The sequence below is a fragment of the Mustela erminea genome, chromosome X, assembly GCF_009829155.1.
Source record: "Mustela erminea isolate mMusErm1 chromosome X, mMusErm1.Pri, whole genome shotgun sequence".
Lineage (NCBI taxonomy): Eukaryota > Metazoa > Chordata > Mammalia > Carnivora > Mustelidae > Mustela > Mustela erminea.
Genome location: NC_045635.1, coordinates 26,200,193 through 26,222,493, shown reverse-complemented (window position 1 = coordinate 26,222,493; position 22,301 = coordinate 26,200,193). Strand labels below are relative to the sequence as shown.

The 22,301-nt window shown below is 38.1% G+C and overlaps 1 long non-coding RNA gene across 1 annotated transcript; it reads left to right on the top strand.

The window, feature by feature from the left end:
* Positions 1–4,206: 4,206 nt before the first annotated feature.
* Positions 4,207–22,098, top strand: LOC116583694. The gene is made up of 3 exons (XR_004282840.1): positions 4,207–4,218; positions 10,585–10,588; positions 22,042–22,098. It is a non-coding gene; the product is annotated as an uncharacterized LOC116583694 (long non-coding RNA).
* The last annotated feature ends 203 nt before the right edge of the window (positions 22,099–22,301 follow it).

The following is a 22,301-nucleotide window of genomic DNA, read 5'->3' as shown; positions in this document are numbered from 1 at the left end:
CTCTGGGTCAGTGTCCTAGTTCTGAGCTGCTCAAGAATGGAACTCACATCTTGTTGAAATGGACTCTGTCTTCTTACTCATCATCAAGGTCTCAAAAGTGCGATTTTTTTTACAGTTATTTTATATCCAAATTAGGTCTGTATTGTCTTTTTCCAGAGTTTCTATTTCACCTTTATGCTGTCCTTACTGACTGAAGTAATGTGAGCTTTCTTTAAAATGGACTGTTTATTCCATACATATTTTTTGGTATCTAATCAGTTCCTTTTCCTCAAGACTATTATTTCTTTAGATGTCACTCAGCTTAAGTTCTTATTTTAATGTTGTATTTCAAGGTGTCCTTAGTGCTCATACCAAGTTATTATTTCCGTTTTGCTGGAATTCTAGGTGAACTTCACTATTGTGGGTATAGCCTTCTTTTATTTTACTTTTAACTTATATTTCTCTTATTAATATGTTCAAACAACATCCTCAAAAAGAAATGAAGATAGGGAGAGTGGCAGGCAGGGAGGAAAAGCGTGGAAGACACAGGAGGAGAGAAAACATAGTAGGTAAAATTTCTGTCTGGTTGTCTTGGTAGAGAGAGAATTTTAGGTTCCAAATAGTATTTTACAACAAAATGTTAAAGATATGGCACAATTTTATTTGTACATTCCACTCTGGTGAAAATCTGATGCAGGTCTATACTTTCTCTCTAGAAACTTAATGCTCTGCATTTCAAAGTTATGTATGAAGGGGAAGATTTATTTAGTTACATTTTCCACCTATTCTCAAGGGCACTGAATAGTTTATTGTGAAATTTGTGGTTTTTTCCCCCTCTCAGCTTTTATAAATGACTTCTCTTCCTGCTGTAGGTATTTCTCCTTCTCCACAGCTCAAATCCATGCCATTCGTATATGGACACTATTGGAAGGCTGCATGAAGCTGCTTTTCTCTCAAAATTAATCGCTCTTAGTTTTTTTAAACTCTGAATAAAATTTCCTTCTTTTTTGCATTTTTTAATGTTTAAAAACTTTTTATTTACATAATGAGCATACAATTTTAAAACTCTCTTCCCCACCCCCTTCTTTTTTTTTTTTGTAGTTCATTTTTTGTAATATTCTGGCTTTATGTAAACAATACATTCTTGAGTCATTCTGAAAATATGAATTTGAAATGTTTAAATTTTCTCTTGAATTCTGCAATTCTAATTGTTTTCACTCCTTTTGTGTTATTAGTTCTTCTTGGTCATTCCTTACTCTGCTGCTGATTTGCATCATGTGTGTAGCAATAAGAAAATATTTTAAATTCTGGAACCAGCATCTACCAAAGCATCTACCAAAGGATCTCTAATTCTTTCAGGAAATGTGGTAAATTTCTGTTGAGGCCTGTAGTTCTCCACTGACCTGGGTACAGTCTTCACCACTTAATCTCTGTCCTCTGTGTAATCTAACATGGCCAAATACAGGATACAGGACCAAGAGTGTGAGGGGAGGGGTGTCACTTACTCCATTTGCTCCGTATTTGGACTTCCTATAAACCACTCTCAATCCTTGCTACCCCCTCCCAAGCTTTCTGCCTGTTTTGCTTTTTTCCAAGCTGGATCCAGGAGCCTTTTCAGATTACCTATCTGGCAATGTCCTCCTTGGCTTCATCAGTAAGGAAGTGTCCACCATCTCTTATTCTCCCATAAATAGATTTAATTCTGTTACCCACTGTGCTCTGTGTCCCCAGTTCACTCATACATCCCCAGATTTCTTGGCTGTGACAAGTATATTTCATGACCTCAGCCTAAGGCAGATGCTCAACCAACTGAGCCACCCAGGCACCCCACATTTCATGACCCTCATTTTTAAATGGATCTAAAGATGGATACGGGTCAATATATGTGCTCTGACTCCTCTTCAACAATTATCTTTGTTCCTATTCTTATCCATTCCTCTTTGGAATTTTCATTTTCTATTTGTTTTTTTTTTAATTTTTTATTTTTTATAAACATATATTTTTATCCCCAGGGGTACAGGTCTGTGAATCACCAGGTTTACACACTTCACAGCACTCACCAAAGCACATACCCTCCCCAATGTCCATAATCCCACCCCCTTCTCCCAAACCCCCTCCCCCCAGCAACCCTCAGTTTGTTTTGTGAGATTAAGAGTCACTTATGGTTTGTCTCCCTCCCAATCCCATCTTGTTTCATTGATTCTTCTCCTACCCACTTAAGCCCCCATGTTGCATCACCACTTCCTCATATCAGGGAGATCATATGATAGTTGTCTTTCTCTGCTTGACTTATTTCGCTAAGCATGATACGCTCTAGTTCCATCCATGTTGTCGCAAAAGGCAAGATTTCATTTCTTTTGATGGCTGCATAGTATTTCATTGTGTATATATACCACATCTTCTTGATCCATTCATCTGTTGATGGACATCTAGGTTCTTTCCATAGTTTGGCTATTGTGGACATTGCTGCTATAAACATTCGGGTGCATGTGCCCCTTTGGATCACTACGTTTGTATCCTTAGGGTAAATACCCAATAGTGCAATTGCTGGGTCATAGGGCAGTTCTATTTTCAACATTTTGAGGAACCTCCATGCTGTTTTCCAGAGTGGCTGCACCAGCTTGCATTCCCACCAACAGTGTAGGAGGGTTCCCCTTTCTCCGCATCCTCGCCAGCATCTGTCATTTCCTGACTTGTTAATTTCAGCCATTTTGACTGGTGTGAGGTGGTATCTTACTGTGGTTTTGATTTGTATTTCCCTGATGCCGAGTGATGTGGAGCACTTTTTCATGTGTCTGTTGGCCATCTGGATGTCTTCTTTGCAGAAATGTCTGTTCATGTCCTCTGCCCATTTCTTGATTGGATTATTTGTTCTTTGGGTGTTGAGTTTGCTAAGTTCTTTATAGATTCTGGACACTAGTCCTTTATCTGATATGTCATTTGCAAATATCTTCTCCCATTCTGTCAGTTGTCTTTTGATTTTGTTAACTGTTTCCTTTGCTGTGCAAAAGCTTTTGATCTTGATGAAATCCCAATAGTTTATTTTTGCCCTTGCTTCCCTTGCCTTTTGCGTTGTTCCTAGGAAGATGTTGCTGCGGTTGAGGTCAAAGAGGTTGCTGCCTGTGTTCTCCTCAAGGATTTTGATGGATTCCTTTCGCACATTGAGGTCCTTCATCCATTTTGAGTCTATTTTTGTGTGTGGTGTAAGGAAATGGTCCAATTTCATTTTTCTGCATGTGGCTGTCCAATTTTCCCAGCACCATTTATTGAAGAGGCTGTCTTTTTTCCATTGGACATTCTTTCCTGCTTTGTCGAAGATTAGTTGACCATAGAGTTGAGGGTCTATTTCTGGGCTCTCTATTCTGTTCCATTGATCTATGTGTCTGTTTTTGTGCCAGTACCATGCTGTCTTGATGATGACAGCTTTGTAATAGAGCTTGAAGTCCGGAATTGTGATGCCACCAACGTTGGCTTTCTTTTTCAATATCCCTTTGGCTATTCGAGGTCTTTTCTGGTTCCATATAAATTTTAGCATTATTTGTTCCATTTCTTTGAAAAAGATGGATGGTACTTTGATAGGAATTGCATTAAATGTGTAGATTGCTTTAGGTAGCATAGACATTTTCACAATATTTATTCTTCCAATCCAGGAGCATGGAACATTTTTCCATTTCTTTGTGCCTTCCTCAATTTCTTTCATGAGTACTTTATAGTTTTCTGAGTATAGATTCTGTGTCTCTTTGGTTAGGTTTATTCCTAGGTATCTTATGGTTTTAGGTGCAATTGTAAATGGGATTGACTCGTTAATTTCTCTTTCTTCTGTCTTGCTGTTGGTGTAGAGAAATGCAACTGATTTCTGTGCATTGATTTTATATCCTGACACTTTACTGAATTCCTGTATAAGTTCTAGCAGTTTTGGAGTGGAGTCTTTTGGGTTTTCCACATATAGTATCATATCATCTGCGAAGAGTGATAATTTGACTTCTTCTTTGCCGATTTGGATGCCTTTAATTTCCTTTTGTTGTCTGATTGCTGAGGCTAGGACCTCTAGTACTATGTTGAATAGCAGTGGTGATAATGGACATCCCTGCCGTGTTCCTGACCTTAGCGGAAAAGCTTTCAGTTTTTCTCCATTGAGAATGATATCTGTGGTGGGTTTTTCATAGATGGCTTTGATGATATTGAGGTATGTGCCCTCTATCCCTACACTTTGAAGAGTTTTGATCAGGAAGGGATGCTGTACTTTGTCAAATGCTTTTTCAGCATCTATTGAGAGTATCATATGGTTCTTGTTCTTTCTTTTATTGATGTGTTGTATCACATTGACTGATTTGCGGATGTTGAACCAACCTTGCAGCCCTGGAATAAATCCCACTTGGTCGTGGTGAATAATCTTTTTAATGTACTGTTGAATCCTATTGGCTAGTATTTTGTTGAGTATTTTCGCATCTGTGTTCATCAAGGATATTGGTCTATAGCTCTCTTTTTTGGTGGGATCCTTGTCTGGTTTTGGGATCAAGGTGATGCTGGCCTCATAAAATGAGTTTGGAAGTTTTCCTTCCATTTCTATTTTTTGGAACAGTTTCAGGAGAATAGGAATTAGTTCTTCTTTAAATGTTTGGTAGAATTCCCCCGGGAAGCCATCTGGCCCTGGGCTTTTGTTTGTTTGGAGATTTTTAATGACTGTTTCAATCTCCTTACTGGTTGTGGGTCTGTTCAGGCTTTCTATTTCTTCCTGGTTCAGTTGTGGTAGTTTATATGTTTCTAGGAATGCATCCATTTCTTCCAGATTGTCAAATTTATTGGCGTAGAGTTGCACATAGTATGTTCTTATAATAGTTTGTATTTCTTTGGTGTTAGTTGTGATCTCTCCTCTTTCATTCATGATTTTATTTATTTGGGTCCTTTCTCTTTTCTTTTTGATAAGTCGGGCCAGGGGTTTATCAATTTTATTAATTCTTTCAAAGAACCAGCTCCTAGTTTCATTGATTTGTTCTATTGTTTTTTTGGTTTCTATTTCATTGATTTCTGCTCTGATCTTTATGATTTCTCTTCTCCTGCTGGGCTTAGGGATTCTTTCTTGTTCTTTCTCCAGCTCCTTTAGGTGTAGGGTTAGGTTGTGTACCTGAGACCTTTCTTGTTTCTTGAGAAAGGCTTGTACCGCTATATATTTTCCTCTCAGGACTGCCTTTGTTGTGTCCCACAGATTTTGAACCGTTGTATTTTCATTATCATTTGTTTCCATGATTTTTTTCAATTCTTCTTTAATTTCCCGGTTGACCCATTCATTCTTTAGAAGGATGCTGTTTAGTCTCCATGTATTTAGGTTCTTTCCAAACTTCCTTTTGTGGTTGAGTTCTAGCTTTAGAGCATTGTGGTCTGAAAATATGCAGGGAATGATCCCAATCTTTTGATACCGGTTGAGTCCTGATTTAGGACCGAGGATGTGATCTATTCTGGAGAATGTTCCATGTGCACTAGAGAAGAATGTGTATTCTGTTGCTTTGGGATGAAATATTCTGAATATATCTGTGATGTCCATCTGGTCCAGTGTGTCGTTTAAGGCCTTTATTTCCTTGCTGATCTTTTGCTTGGATGATCTGTCCATTTCAGTGAGGGGAGTGTTAAAGTCCCCTACTATTATTGTATTATTGTTGATGTGTTTCTTTGATTTTGTTATTAATTGGTTTATATAGTTGGCTGCTCCCACGTTGGGGGCATAGATATTTAAAATTGTTAAATCTTCTTGTTGGACAGACCCTTTGAGTATGATATAGTGTCCTTCCTCATCTCTTATTATAGTCTTTGGCTTAAAATATAATTGATCTGATATAAGGATTGCCACTCCTGCTTTCTTCTGATGTCCATTAGCATGGTAAATTCTTTTCCACCCCCTCACTTTAAATCTGGAGGTGTCTTCGGGCTTAAAATGAGTTTCTTGGAGGCAACATATAGATGGGTTTTGTTTTTTTATCCATTCTGATACCCTGTGTCTTTTGACAGGGGCATTTAGCCCATTAACATTCAGGGTAACTATTGAGAGATATGAATTTAGTGCCATTGTATTGCCTGTAAGTTGACTGTTACTGTATATGGTCTCTGTTCCTTTCTGATCTACCACTTGTAGGCTCTCTCTTTGCTTAGAGGACCCCTTTCAATATTTCCTGTAGAGCTGGTTTGGTATTTGCAAATTCTTTCAGTTTTTGTTTGTCCTGGAAGCTTTTAATCTCTCCTTCTATTTTCAATGATAGCCTAGCTGGATATAGTATTCTTGGCTGCATGTTTTTCTCGTTTAGTGCTCTGAAAATATCATGCCAGCTCTTTCTGGCCTGCCAGGTCTCTGTGGATAAGTCAGCTGCCAATCTAATATTTTTACCATTGTATGTTACAGACTTCTTTTCCCGGGCTGCTTTCAGGATTTTCTCTTTGTCACTGAGACTTGTAAATTTTACTATTAGGTGACGGGGTGTGGGTCTATTCTTATTGATTTTGAGGGGCGTTCTCTGAACCTCCTGAATTTTGATGCTCGTTCCCTTTGCCATATTGGGGAAATTCTCCCCAATAATTCTCTCCAGTATACCTTCTGCTCCCCTCTCTCTTTCTTCTTCTTCTGGAATCCCAATTATTCTAATGTTGTTTCGTCTTATGGTGTCACTTATCTCTCGAATTCTCCCCTCGTGGTCCAGTAGCTGTTTGTCCCTCTTTTGCTCAGCTTCTTTATTCTCTGTCATTTGGTCTTCTATATCACTAATTCTTTCTTCTGCCTCATTTATCCTAGCAGTGAGAGCCTCCATTTTTGATTGCACCTCATTAATAGCTTTTTTGATTTCAACTTGGTTAGATTTTAGTTCTTTTATTTCTCCAGAAAGGGCTTTTATATCTCTCGAGAGGGTTTCTCTAATATCTTCCATGCCTTTTTCGAGCCCAGCTAGAACCTTGAGAATTGTCATTCTGAACTCTAGATCTGACATATTACCAATGTCTGTATTGATTAGGTCCCTAGCCTTCGGTACTGCCTCTTGTTCTTTTTTTTGTGTTGAATTTTTCCGTCTTGTCATTTTGTCTAGATAAGAGTATATGAAGGGGCAAGTAAAATACTAAAAGGGTGGCAACAACCCCAGGAAAAAATGCTTTAACCAAATTAGAAGAGATCCAAAATCGTGAGCGGGGAGAAAGGGGATAAAAAGAGGTTCAAAAAGGAAGAAAGAAAAAAAAAAAGGAAAAGAAAAGAATTTAAAAAAAAAACACCTAAGAAAAATGTAAAAAAGAAAAAATATATATATTAGATAAACTAGTAAAAAATCGTTAAAAAAGAAAAAGGTAACAGTTAAAAAAAAAAATTTTTACCCGAAGGCGAGAATAAAAAAAACAAAAAATGAAAAAGAAAAAAAAATTAAATTAACTGCAAGACTAAAAAAAAAAAATCACAGGGAAAAAGCCATGAGTTCCGTGCTTGGCTTTCTCCTTTTCTGGAATTCTGCTGCTCTCCTTGGTATTGAAACCGCACTCCTTGGTAGGTGAACTTGGTCTCGGCTGGATTTCTTGTTGATCTTCTGGGGGAGGGGCCTGTTGTAGTGATTCTCAAGTGTCTTTGCCCCAGGCGGAATTACACCGCCCTTACCCGGGGCCGGGGTGAGTAATCCGCTCGGGTTTGCTTTCAGGAGCTTTTGTTCCCTGAGCGCTTTCCGTAGAGTTCCGGAGGACGGGAATACAAATGGCGGCCTCCTGGTCTCCGGCCCGGAGGAGCCGAGAGCCCAGGGCCGCACTCCTTAGTGCGCCCTCAGAGAACAGCGCCCAGTTACTCCCGTCTGCCTGACCTCCGGCTGCGCTCCGAGCTCACCGAGCCTGCGACCGGTTCAAGGTAACACCGAGCTGTGATCTTACTGTCGGCTCTGTCTCTGTAGCCGGCTTTCCTGTTCCAATACCCGCAAGGTCTGCGACACTCAGACACCCCCGATCCTTCTGTGACCCTGCGGGACCTGAGGCCACGCTGAACCCGCGTGGGCTTCGCCCCGGTTTAGCCTCTGGAGCGATGTCCCTCAGCGGAACAGACTTTTAAAAGTCCTGATTTTGTGCGCGGTTGCTCCGCCGCTTGCCGGGAGCTGGCCCCTCCCCCCGGGGTCTATCTTCCCGTCGCTTTGGATTCACTTCTCCGCCGGTCCTACCTTTCAGAAAGTGGTTGTTTTTCTGTTTCCAGAATTGCTGTTCTTCTTCTCTTCGATCTGCCGATGGATTTTCAGGTGTTTGCAATCTTTAGATAAGCTATCTAGCTGATCTCCGGCTAGCTGAAGCAGTCTCAGCCTGCTACTTCTCCGCCATCTTGACTCTCATTTTCTATTTGTTGATGAACTTTATTATTTTGAAGCTACTGCCTATTTAGAAATAGCAGAGTAATTTTCAATTAAATAATTTTTAAAAAAATGTATTACTTGTTCTATCACCATTTCCTCTTAAATTTTTTGTTTTCATTCTAGGCTTAGTTTTGTCTTAACATAAACCATGTGTAATACTTTCTACCATAGTTTACCAGTAGTAAACTTTCTTGTGCATTCTTTTGTCTAGAAATGCTTTTTTTCCCCCTCAGTCTGGAATGATACCTTAATGGCATATGAACACCTAAATTGTTATTACTGAGCACATGGAAAGTGTTCTCTAGAAATTGGTTTGCATTGTGAACTTGAATCCTGATATCAACCTAAATTTTTGTCATGTCATGTTTAGAATTACTACCCTTTCACTCTGCTTTAATATTCTTTGCTTTGATTTTCTCCCTTTTTTTACTACAGTGTACATATTGGGAGTTCACCTGTGTGTGTGTGTGTTGTGTGTGCACACGTGAGTGCATGTGTATGGAGAGGGGGAGAGAGAGAGAGAGAGAGAGATACATGTATCTCCCTATCTGTATATTTATGTAGAGAATAGCTTAAGCTTCCTTAATGTGAGGATTAATATTTTTCAAAAGTTCCAGAAAATTATTATTATTTCTTTCAATACTTTCTATCGAAAATTTCTTATTTCATTTTTTGAATTTATACTGTAATTCTCCATTCTATTTTGGTGTCTCTTATCTCTTTTTTCCCCTATTTTTAATATTCTTTTAGAAATGGTAGTTATTAGATTTGATGGAACCACCAGCTAATAATACTGTGGTAACTGTGTTGCAATATATAAATGGATAAAATCAATATATACACACCTTAAACTTATGCAATGTTGTATGTTGAATAAATCTAAATGAATCTGGGGGGAACCCCATGGGCTGTCGTTGAGGTCAGTTGATCCAGTGCTACTTATTTACTTTCCATAGGTTATAAATATATTCTGCAGTTTTGCCTTTTTTCTTCTAAGTATTCTGCTGAATTTTTAACTTAGAAAAGCTGTATTTTAACTTTCAGACATTCTAATGGTTACATTACCCATCTCCTTGCCAGTTTTCCTGGTGTCTAACTTTCCAATATATTTTATCTGTTTTAGGTTTGTAAGCTAAGTCATTGTAGAGTCTTCAGATTTTGTTACTTTTTTTTCAGTGTCCCAAGATTCATTGATTATGAACCACTTACTTTTTTAAAAGTTTTTAATTCCAGCATGTTTAGCACATAGTGTTAAATTAGTTTCAGGTATACAATATAGTGAGTGGTTCAACAATTCTGTACATCACTCAGTGCTCATAACGATAAGCATACTTTTTTTTTCCATACTTTTTGATCCCATCACCTATTTCCCTCCATCTCCCCCACCCACCTCCACTCTGGTAACTATCAGTTGGCTCCGTATAGTTAAGAGTTTGTTTCTTGGTTTGTCTCTCTCTCTCTTTTTTTTTTCCTGTTCATTTTGTTTCTTAAATTCTACCCATGGGACATCTGGGTGGCTCAGTCAGATGGCTTAAGCATCTGCCTTCGGCTCGGGTTGTGTTGCCTGGGTCCTGGGATCGAGTCCTGCATTGGTCTCCTTGCTCAGCAGGGACCCTGCTGCTCCCCCTTCTTGTGCATGCTCTCTCTCTCTCTTTCTGACAAATAAATAAATAAGAAAAATCTTTTAAAAATAATAAATTCTACCCATTGGTAGTTATATGGTATTTATCCTTCTCCAGCTTCTTTCACTTAGCATTATACTCTCTAGCTCCATCCATGTTGTTGCAAATGGCAAGATTTCATTCTTTTATGGTTGAATAATAATCCATGTGTATATATATGCACACACACACACACACACATATGTACATACACACCTCTTTATTCATTCATCTATCTATGGACACTGGCTGCTTCCATAATTTGGCTATTGTAAATAATGCTACAATAAATGTAGGAGTGCATGTATCCTTTTAAATTAATGTTTTTGCATTTGGCGGGCGGGGGGTGGGTAAATATCCAATGGCGTGATTACCAGATCATAAAATATTTCTGTTTTTAATTCTGTAAGGAAATTTCATACTGTTTTTCACAGTGGCCGCATCACTTCATATTCCTACCAACAGCCACCAAGTATTCTTTTCCTCCATATTGTCAGCAGCACATGTGTTTCCTTGATTTTTGTTTTTAGTCCTTCTAACAGGGATGAGGTGGTTCTCGTTGTGGTTTTGATATGCATTTTCCTGGTTATGAGTGATGTTGAGCATATTTTCATGTGTCTGTTGGCCATCTACATGTCTTCTTTAAAAATGTTATCTTCTGCCCATTTTTTAACTGGATTATTTGGTTTGGGGTGTTGAGTTGTAGAATATATCTTTAAATATATCTATTCTTTAAATATATCTATGTTATATACTATCCATTTATCAGATACATCATTTGCAAGTATCTCCTCTCATTCAGTAGGTTATTATTCAGCTTTGTGGACTGTTTCCTTTGCTGTTCATAAGCTTTTTATCTGCTGTAGTCCCAATAGTTTATTTTTGCTTTTATTTCCCTTGCCTCAGGAGGCATATCTAGAAAAATGTTGCTACAGCCAATGTCAGAGATCACTGCCTGTACTCTTTTCAAGGATTTTTATAGTCTCACATCTCAGACGTAAGTTCTTTTTTAAAAAAATTATTTTTTATTTTCTATAAACATATAATGTATTTTTACCCCCAGGGGTACAGGTCTGTGAATCGCCAGGTTTACACACTTCACAGAACTCACCATAGCACATACCCTCCCCAGTGTCCATAACCCCACCCCCCCTCTTTCACACCCCCCAACCCTCAGTTTGTTTTGTGAGATTAAGAGTCACTTATGGTTTGTCAGACCTAAGTTCTTAATTCATTTTGAGTTTATTTTTGTGTACACTGAAAGAAGGTGGTCCAGTTTCATTCTTGGGCATGTTGCTGGCCAGTTTTCCCAACACATTTGTTGAAGAGACTCTTTTGCTACTCGTCAGACATTCATTCCTCATTTAGAAGATTAATTGACCATATAATTGTGGGTTTATTTCTGAGCTTTCTGTTCTGTTCTGTTGATCTATGTGCCTGTTTTCTGGCTACTACTATACTCTTAATTATTATAGCTTTGTAATATAATGTAAAGCCTGAAACTGTGAGACCTCCAGTTTTTATCTTTTTCAAGATCACTTGGGCTATTTGAGGTCTTTTTTGGTTCCATATAAATTTTAGGGTTGTGTGCTCTAGTTCTGTGAGAAATGCTGTTGATATTTTGACAGGGGTTGCATTAAATCTGTAGGGGGCATAGACTTTTTTTTAAATTTATTTTTTATTTATTTTCAGCATAACAGTATTCATTATTTTTGCACCACACCCAGTGCTCCATGCAATCCGTGCCCTCTCTAATACCCATGACCTGGTTCCCCCAAACTCCCACCCCCCTGCCACTTCAAACCCCTCAGAAAAACAATCTGAGGGGGGCATAGACATTTTAACTATATTTGTTCTTCTGGAACACCTGGGTGGCTCAGTCTGTGAAGCATCTGCCTTTGGCTCAGGTCATGATCCTAGGGTCCTGGGATCCAGCCCAGCATTGAGCTCCGTGCTCAGTGGGGAACCTGCTTCTCCTTCTCCCTCTGCCACCACCCCCTGCTTGTGCGCTCTCTCTTTCTCTCTCTCTGTCAAATAACTAAAAAAAAAACCTTTAAGAAAATAAAAATAAAATAAAAATATTTATTCTCCCAACTGAAGAACATGGAGTATTTTTCCATTTCTTTATGTTATCTTCAATTTCTTTCATCCGTGTTGTGTAAGTTTCAGAGTACAGTTCTTTTACCTCTTTGGTTAAGTTTCTTCCTAGATATGTTATTGTTTTTGGTGTACATTTTTCTATTAAATTTCTGGGTGCTGCTCCTCCTTTATGGGCTGTATGTGATGCTATCTAATTGTGAATTCTCTCTTCATTGTGGAAATACCTCTCTGTATAGCAAGTGGATTTGATCATGTTAATATTTTGGCTTGGCAGTATAAGTTCAGACTCTGACTTTTTGGTAACATAGGATAGAAGTTTGAATCTTTTTTCATAAGTGACAATTTTTTTTTTTACTTTAAGTCATCTTTTATTCCAATTTATTTTGTTTTTTATTCTCCTTCCCCTCCTAGAGAACCTTGACCCTGAGTGCATATTAGCCTCCCTCATGGCTTCTTGATCAGTGGGTGGAGCTCTGTCTCCTGTCACTTGGGGCAGCTTCAGTAGAATCTGTATAGAAATCTCACTTGCAGTATATGGTATATGCAGATGTAAAACCTTATTTTATAATTTTCTTGCACATTATCCATCATTGTAGGATCTTTTGGCAAAAAATGGTTTTTTTCAGTTCACAATGCTGTCAGAGCATTCTTAAGAATAGGTTACAAATTGAACTTTCTGTTTCCCCACACATAAAGATTTTTTTTTCTAGATTTGGCTAATTTTGGGCTTGCTTCACCAGCATATATACTAGATTCGGCTAACTTTTTCTTTAAATGGCTAGATTGCAAGTACTTTAGGCTTTGTGGGTCATACAGTCCTTTATCTACTCTGTAATTACACCATGAAAGCAGCCATAAATAATACACAAGATAATTGAGTTAGGCTGTATTCCAATAAAATTTCATTGATAAAATCAGCCACTGGGCTGGATTTTTCCCACAGGTCATATTTTACTGACCTCTGGTAAAATAAAATTTTTATTCTGATTCTCTGAACAGAAATCAGAAATATATAGTTCTTTATAAAAACATATGAATTTACAAGAGTTTTTGTTAATGTGTGTAAGTGCAAATACATGCAAATGTGTCTAATAGTGTCTGTGTGTGAGTATATGGATGTGGGTGAGAGTGTGTTTGATGGGAATATGTGCATGCATCTGTAATTTTTTCTCTGGGGAAAGTCTACATCTTTTTTCAAATGTTTGAAAATCCAAGGCTTGAAAAATATTAACAACATCATGCAAATATTTCTGAATTCTGAAGCTTAAGAATTCCCTGATAAGCTTTTATCTTAACACATTCCCTTTCCAGCATAAAAACAAGTCATTGGATTTTAAATGACTTTAATACTCTGGTCCCCCTTTTCACCTGAATGTGGGCAAGGAAGGGAGAGCAGGTGGGAGAGAAGTGAAAGGCAGTTGGATAAGACAAGATGAGAACATTATTTTTGGATAAAATTATAAAAGTCATGCCATGACATTTAAAGAACTTAAGGTCAACTTATTGAACAAAATACTTTCTCTCTCACTAATTTAAACTGCTACTTTTAACCTCCTATCAGCAAAACTTTATGTTAAAATCTGACGCAGAGTTCAAACCACCAATCTGGACTATTATTTCACCATTAACTGTTGGCTCCAAAAATAAAAAATTGTGCAATTATAACTTTATATGTTGAATGCAATACATGCTTCTCTTTCTTTTTTTCCCTTCCTTCCTTCTGCGCTATATTCCTTCCTTCCTCTCTTTCTTTCTCTCTCTCTTTCTTTTTTACTTGGGCTAAGATAGATCTACTAATAAATACAGGTGTTTACTTCTGACTTTTATCCAAAGTTTATGTTTAAGGTGGTTGAACTGGGTAGCTCATCACTGGCAGGAATTTTTGCTTAAGTTGTTTCTTACAGAATGAAAGTAAATGAAGCATGTTTGGAAGTCTGTTAATGATACTATACTTCTTACCCCTAAATAGTTCATGTATGTACTTCCTAAGAATTGGACCCTTTGGGGACACCTGTGTGACTCAGTTGATTAGCCATATACCTTCAGCTCAGCTCATGATCCCAGGGTCCTGGAATAAAGCCCCACATCAGGCTCCTTGCTTAGCGACAAGTCTGCTTCTCCCTCTCCTGCTGTGATCTTTGTGCATCTCATTCTCTCTCAAATAAGTAAATAAATCTTAGACAGAATCAGACATTTTCTTACAAAAGACAGTGTGATTTTCAAAATCAGGGAAATTATTTTGATGTACTACTACAGAAGCCATGGTCCTTATTCAAGTGTTGTTCATTTTCATCACAATGTTTTTATAACAAATTTTCTTGGTCTAGGAGCAAATTCAAGATCTTACATACTACATTGAGTCATCATGTCTCGTTAGTATAGAACAGTTCTGCCTTCTTTGTTTTTCATAATACTGATGCTTTGTGACAATTATTTTATAGAATATCCTACAATATTGGGTTGCTCTGATACTTAGGATTTGATGGAGTTGTGTGTGCAGTTGGAGCGGGAATATCACACGAGGGATGTTTTTTGTTTTTTGTTTTAAAATTTTTTTTAAAGATTTTATTTATTTATTTGACAGACAGAGATCACAAGTAGGCAGAGAGGCAGGCAGAGAGAAAGCAGGGGAAGCAGGCTCCCTGCTGAGCAGAGACCCCCCCGATGCAGGGCTTGATCCCAGGACTCCGGGATCTTGACCCGAGCTGAAGGCAGAGGCCTAACCCACTGAGCCACCCAGGCACCCCTGAGGGATATTTTCTTATCAGGAGCCACATGCTGTCTGTTCGACATACTATTGGTAATGGTAACTCTGATCACTTGTTTAAGTAAGTGTCTGACAGGTTTCTCCACTATCAAGCTATCTTTTTTTCCTCTTTAAGTTATAAACTGTTTGCTTTTAAAGATTTTATTTTTAAACAATTTCCACACCCATCGGGGGCTCGAAGTCAAACCTCGACATCAAGAATCACATGCTACACCAACTGAGTCAGCCAAGCCCCCCAGTAATAAGCTATTTGTTAGGAGATGGGGGTCTTTAAGGGTGGGAAGCCCTGAACATATTTGAGAAGGAAGGAAGGAACTGGAGAAGCAGAGTTGGGAATGACGATAGAAAGCACGAGATGCTGGAGATGGGGAAGAAGTGGTACCAATGTGTAAATGAAAACTCCTACCTAATGTACCATACAAAACAGTAGTAGTCCCAAGAATAGGCACTTCATTAGTTCATTCATCAAAAACTATAGACCTGACTAATAGATGATCCATGTTATTTTATTTCAGTGAATCTAGCATCTACAGCTCCTCCCAAAACTGGTATTAGGTTGTCACTGGTGAGAACTACACCAGTGAGGAGCAGGAAGGGAGAAGACAGTTTTCTATTCTATGCTTTTATGTAACATTTGGTTGATGAGATCTTTGGTTACATTATCTATCATAAATATAAATTAAATAGAAATTATCTGGGTACCTGGGTGGCTCAGTTGGTTAATTGTCTGCCTTCAGCTCAGGTCCTGATCCCAGGGTCCTGGATGGAGCCTCCTGCTGGGCTCCTGGCTCAGCAAGGAGACTGCTTCTGCCTCTCCCTCTGCCTCTGCCCCCTGTTCATGCTCTCTCTCCCTCTCTCTCAAATAAATAAATAAAATCTTTAAAAAATAAATAGAGAATTTCTGACCATTTTGAAAAGTAGTTGGTAATTTCTCTTCTTTACAAGTTTTACTTGGCCAAGGAAATCAATTTTAATATGGCTCATAAATATCAAATTGTATATCTGTAGCATTATCAATGTATTGCTTGAGCACAACTATTTTTCCCTATCTTTACCATTTTTTGTCTTTAGGTCTTTGTAATTAAACTTCTTTTTAAAAAAATTTCTCTTTTTAAAAAGATTTTATTTCTTTGACAGGTCACAAGTGGGTGGAGAGGCATGCGGTTGGTGGGGGGAGCAGGCTCCCTGTTGAGCAGAGAGCCCGATGTGGGGCTCAATCCCAGCACCCTGAGATCATGACCTGAACCAAAGGCTTAACCCACTGAGCCACCCAGGTGCCCCCAAAAGATTTCATTTTTAAGTACTCTTTACATTCAACATGGGGCTTGAACTCACAACATTGAGATCAAGGGTCGCTCTACTGACTGAACCAGCCAGGTACACCCCCTTTTTAAAAATTTTTCTTGTTCTTGCCTTCATTTATTTTTTATTATATATATGTATATATCATTGAAGTATAATTAATATGCAGCATTGTATTAGTTTAGGTGTACAACATAATGATTCAACAATTCTTTGCATTACTCAGTGCTCACCATTGGAAGTGTAGACCCCACCTCTCACCAGACAACATTATTATAATCTTACTGACTGTATTCCACATGTTGTACTTTTCATCTCCATGATTTATTTTACAACTAGAAGTTTGTACCTCTTAATAACTGTCACCCATTTTGTTCAACTCCTGTCCACCACCCCTCTGGGGTTCTCTGTAGTTGAGTCTGTTTTGTTTCTTAGATTCTTTGTCTCGTTTTGTTTTTCTTTTTTAAAGAAAGATTTATTTATTTTAGAGAGTAGAGTGGGTGCAAGTGAGAGTAGGGGAAGAGTGAGAGAGAGAATCTCAAGCTGACTCCACATTGAGCACAGACGCAAGTGCAGGGCTCATTCTTAGGACCATGTGATTGTACCCTGAGCTGAAACCAAGAGTCGGTTGCCTAACCAACTGGGCTACCCAGGCGCCCCTCTTTGTTTTGTGTCTTAAATTCCACATATGAGTAAAATCATACAGAATTTGTTTTTCTCTATAGAACTCATTTCACTTAGCATAATACCCCTTAGGTTCATTTGTTGTCACAAATAGCAAGATCTCATTCTTTGTTATGGCTGAGTAGTAGTCCACTGTATATATATATATACCACTTCTTCATTTGTCTCTGAGTAGACACATGGGTTACCTCCAAATCTTGGCTATTATAAATAGTTATAATGAACAGAGAAGTGTATATTTCTTTTCAACTTAGTGTATTTATTTTCTTTGGATAAATACCTGGTAGTAGAATTACTGCATCATATGTTCTATTTTTAATTTTTTGAGCAACATCTGGAGTCTTGTCCACAGCGACTGTATCAATTTAAAATCCCACTGACAGTGCTTGAGGGTTCATTTTTTTTAAAGATTTTATTTATTTATTTGACAGAGAGAGATCACAAGTAGGCAGAGAGGCAGGCACAGAGAGAGAGAGAGAGAGAGACAGAGACAGAGAAGGAAGCAGGCTCCCTGCTGAGCAGAGAGACCGATGCGGGACTCGATCCCAGGACCCTGAGACCATGACCTGAGCTGAAGGCAATGGCCTAACCCACTGAGCCACCCAGGCGCCTTGAGCATTCATTTTTGTCCACATCATTGCCAATTTTGTCTTTCTTGTCTTTTTGATTTTAGTCATTCTGACAGGTGTGAGGTGCTATCTCAGTGTGGTTCTGATTTACATTTCCCTGATGGTTAGTAATGTTGAGCATTCTTGCATGTGCCTATTGACCGTCTGTGGGTCTTCTTTGGAAAAATATCTCTTGAGGTCCTCTGAATTTTTTTTTGTTTTATTTATTTGACAGACAGATCACAAGTAGGCAGAGAGAGAGAGGAGGAAGCAGGCTCCCCACTGAGCAGAAAGCCCAATGCGGGGCTTGGTCCCAGGACCCTGGGATCATGACCTGAGCCGAAGGCAGAGGCTTTAACCTACTGAGCCACCCAGGTGCCCCATCCTCTGCATATTTTTAATCAGATTATTGGGGTTTTTGTGTTGAATTCTATAAGTTGTCTATATATTACAGACATTAATCCCTTATCAGATCTATCATTTGCAAGTATCTTCTCCCATTCAGTAGGTTGTCTTTTTTGTTTTGTTGATGGTTTCCTTCACTGTGCAAAAGCTTTTTATTTTGATGTAGTTCCAATACTTTATTTTTGCTTTTGTTTGCCTATCCTGAGGAGACCTATTTAGAAAAATGTTTCTACAGCCAATGTCAAAGAAATTGTTGCCTGTATATTCTTCTAAGAGTTTTTTAGTCTTGGGTTTCATATTTAGGTCTTTAATCACTTTGAGTGGATTTCTTTTTAAAAAGATTATTTATTTATTTATTTATTTGACAGGGAGAGAGATCACAAGTAGGCAGAGAGGCAGGCAGAGAGAGAGGGGGAAGCAGGCTCCCTGCTGAGCAGAGAGCCCGATGTGGGGCTCGATCCCAGGACCCTAAGACCATGACCTGAGCCAAAGGCAGAGGCCTAACCCACTGAGCCAACCAGGTGCTCCTTGAGTTGATTTTTATGTACAATGCAAGAAAGAGATCCATTTTCATTCTTTTGCATGTAGCTCTTGTATGTACTATTTTCAAGCACCCGTTGTTGGACAGACCATCTATTCCCCATTGTATATTCTTACCTCCCCTGCTGTAGATTAACAGACCATGTAAGTTCAGGTCTACTTCTAGGCTCTCTCTGCTGTTGCACAGCCCCACATCTATTTTAGTGTCAATCCTATATTCTTTTGATTACTGTAGCTTTGTAGTATATTACAAAATCTGGAATTGTGATGCCTCCAGCTTTGTTCTTCTTTTTCAAGGTTGCTTTGGTTTTAGGGGTCTTTTGTGATTCCGTACAAATTTTTGGATTATTTGTTCTGGTGAAAAGTGCTGTTGGTATTTTGATAGGCATTGCGTTGAATGTGTAAATTGCTCTAAGTAGTATGGACAGTTTAATGATATTAATTCTACCAGTGTATAAGCATGTGATATCTTTACATTCATTTGTATCATCTTTAATTTTTTATCATTTTTTATAGTTTACAGAGTCATTACTCTTTCACCTCCTTGGTTAAGTTTATTCCTAGGTATTTTACTCTTTTTAATGTAGTTGTAAATGGGATTTTTTTCTTAATTTCTCTTCCTGATACTTTGTTATTTTTATATAGAAATGCAACAGACTTCTGTGTATTTTGTATCTTGTGACTTCACTAAGGTCATATATCAGTACTAGTAGTTTTTTGATGAAATCATTAGGGTTTTCTCTGTATCATGTCATTTGTACATAGTGACAGTTTTACTTCTTTCTTTCCAATTTGGATGTCTTTTATTTCTTTTTTTGTCTGATTGTTATGGCTAGGACTTCCAGTACTGTGTTGAAGAAAAGGGGTGAGAGTGAGCATAAGGATGTTACTGTGTTATTTGTTTCTGATTTTTTTTTGCAACTGAATTTTTAGATTTATTAGAAAGATTTCACATCTCAGCTATATTGGGCCTCCTTATTTACAAATAGCATATTTTTTTTCATTTTGTCACGAAGCTGTATCATTTTTTAAAAAATTTGTATTTATTGTTTTAATTTCTTTTTAGTGTTCCAGAATTCATTGTTTTTGTACCACACCCAGTGCTCCATGCAATGTGTGCCTTCCTTAATACAAACCACCAGGCTCACACAACCCTCCACCTCCCTCCCCTCCAAAACCCTCAGTTTGTTTCTCAGAGTCCACAGTCTCTCATGCTTTGTCTCTCCCTCTGATTTACCACAGTTCACTTTTCCTTTCCTTGTCCTAGTGTCCTCCATGTTGTTTCTCATGCTCCACAAATAAGTGAGACCATATGATAATTGACTCTCTCTGCTTGACTTATTTCACTCAGCATAATCTCTTCCAGTCCAGTCCACGTTGATACAAAAGTTGGGTATTCATCCTTTCTGATGGAGGCATAATACTCCATAGTATATATGGACCATATCTTTATCCATTCATCTGCTGAAAGGCATCTTGCTGTACCTGATTTTAGGTGGAAAGTTCTCATTTTTTCACCATTGAGGATGATGTTAGCTGTGGGTTTGACATATATGGTGTTTACTTTGTTGAGATGTGTTCCCTTAAACCTACTTAATTGAGAGCTTTTATCATGGATAGATGTGTCTTGTTAAATGATTTTTCTGTTCTTTTTGAGAAAATCATATGCTTTTATCCTTTCTCATTTTTGTTTCTTTTTAAGATTCTATTTATTTGAGAGAGTGAGAGCTAGTAGTATCACAGAGGCAGAGGGAGAAGTAGACACACTGCTGAGCAGAGAGCTCAATGTGGGGCTCAGTTCCAGAACCCTGGGATCATAACCTAAGCTGAAGGCAGATGTTTAACTGACTGAGCCACCCAGGTGCCCCATATTCTTTCTCTTGTTTTTTTTTTTTTAAGATTTTATTTATTTATTTGACACAGAGAGAGAGACAGTGAAAGAAGGAAAACAAGCAGAGGGAGTGGGAAAGTGAGAAGCAGGCTTCCTGTGAGCAGGGAACCCAATGCAGGGCTTGATCCCAGGACCCCTGCATCATGACTTGAGTCAAAGGCAGATGCCTAACTGACTGAGCCACCCAGGCGCCCCATCCTTTCTCTTGTTAATGAGATATATCCTGTTGATTGATTTGTGGATATTGAACCTCCCTTGCATACTGGGAATAAATCCTACTTGACCATGGTGGATGACTTTTTAAAAATCGTCTTGTCAAATTCAGTTTGCTAATGTTTTGTGAAGTATTTTTGTGTCTATGTTTATCAGAGATATTGGCCTGAAGTTTTTCTTTTTTATAGTCTTTAGCTTTGCTATCATGATAAGGTCTCAGAGAATGAATTTGGAATTTTCTCCTCCTCTTTGGTTTTCTGGAATAGTTTGAGAAGAATGGATATTAACTATTTTTGATGTGTTTGATAGAATTCACCTGTGAAGCCATCTGTTTCTGGACTTTTGTTTTTGGGGAGGTTTTTTTGATTACTCTGGTGATTTCATTACTAGTAATTGATATGTTAAAATTTTCTGTTTCTTCCTAATTCACTTTTGGAAGATTGTATGTTTCTAGAAATCTACCCACTTATCTTAGGTTGTCCAATTCAGTGACATATAATTCTTTGTAGTAGTCTCATAATACTTTGCATTTCAGTCATGGTTGTTCTTATTTCTCTCCTTTCATTTCTGATTTTCTTTTCTTTTTTTTTTTTTTTTTTATTTGACAGAGAGAAATTACAAGTACACTGAGAGGCAGGCAGAGAGAGAGAGAGAGAAGGAAGCAGGCTCCCTGCTGAGCAGAGAGCCCGATGCGGGACTCGATCCCAGGACCCTGAGATCATGACCTGAGCCGAAGGCAGCGGCTTAACCCACTGAGCCACCCAGGCGCCCTGATTTTATTTTCTTGAGTATTCTTTTCTTTTGATGAGTCTAGACATTTAGTTTATCATTTGATAAACTAAATTATTAGTTTGATAAACTAAACATTTAGTTTATCAATTTTGTTGATCTTTTCAAAACCAGCTCCTGGTTTAATTGATCTTTTCTACTGTTTTTAGTCTCTATTTCATTTATCTGTGCTCTAATCTTTATTTTCTTGCTTCTATTGGCTTTGGGCTTTGTTCTGTTTCTAGCCCCCTTCGGTGTAAATCTTAGGTTGTTTATTTGAGATTTTCTTGTTTCTTGAGGTGGGCCTGAATCATTATAAACTTAGAGAGCTCTTTTTGCTGCACCCCAATGACTATGGACCATTGTGTTTTCTTTTATTTTTTTTAAGACTTTATTTATTTATTAATTTTTTATTTGACAGAGAGAGAGAGAGAGAGAGAGCATGCGCAAGCAGGCAGAGTAGCAGGCAGAGGGAGAATCAGGCTCCCTGTTGAGGAGGGAGTCTGATGTGGGGCTCAATCCCAAGACCCTGGGATCAAGACCTCAGCTGAAGGGAGACACTTAACTGACTGAGCCACCCAGGCACCCCTGAACCATTGTGTTTTCATTTTCATTTGTTTTCCTATATTTTTAAATTTGCTCTTTTCTTTGTTGACCCCATTCATTGTGTAGTAGCTTGTTATTTAGCCTCCATGTATTTCTGTTCTTTCCAGATGTTTTCTTCTAATTGATATTTGGTTTCATATTGCCATTGTCAGTAAAGGTACAAAAGATGATTTCAGTCTTCTTGAATTTGTTGAGACCTGTGTTGTGGCCTAACAAGTGATCTATGCCAGTAAATGTTTCATGTGCACATGAAAACAATGTGTATTCTGCTGGGTTTGGAGGGAATATCTGTATATATCTGTTAAATCCATCTGGTCTAATGTGTTGTTCAAAACTACTGTTTCCTTATTGGTGTTCTGTTGGGGTGATCCATCCACTGATGTAAGTAGGGTGTTAAAGTCCTCTACTTTTACTATAGTAAAAAAT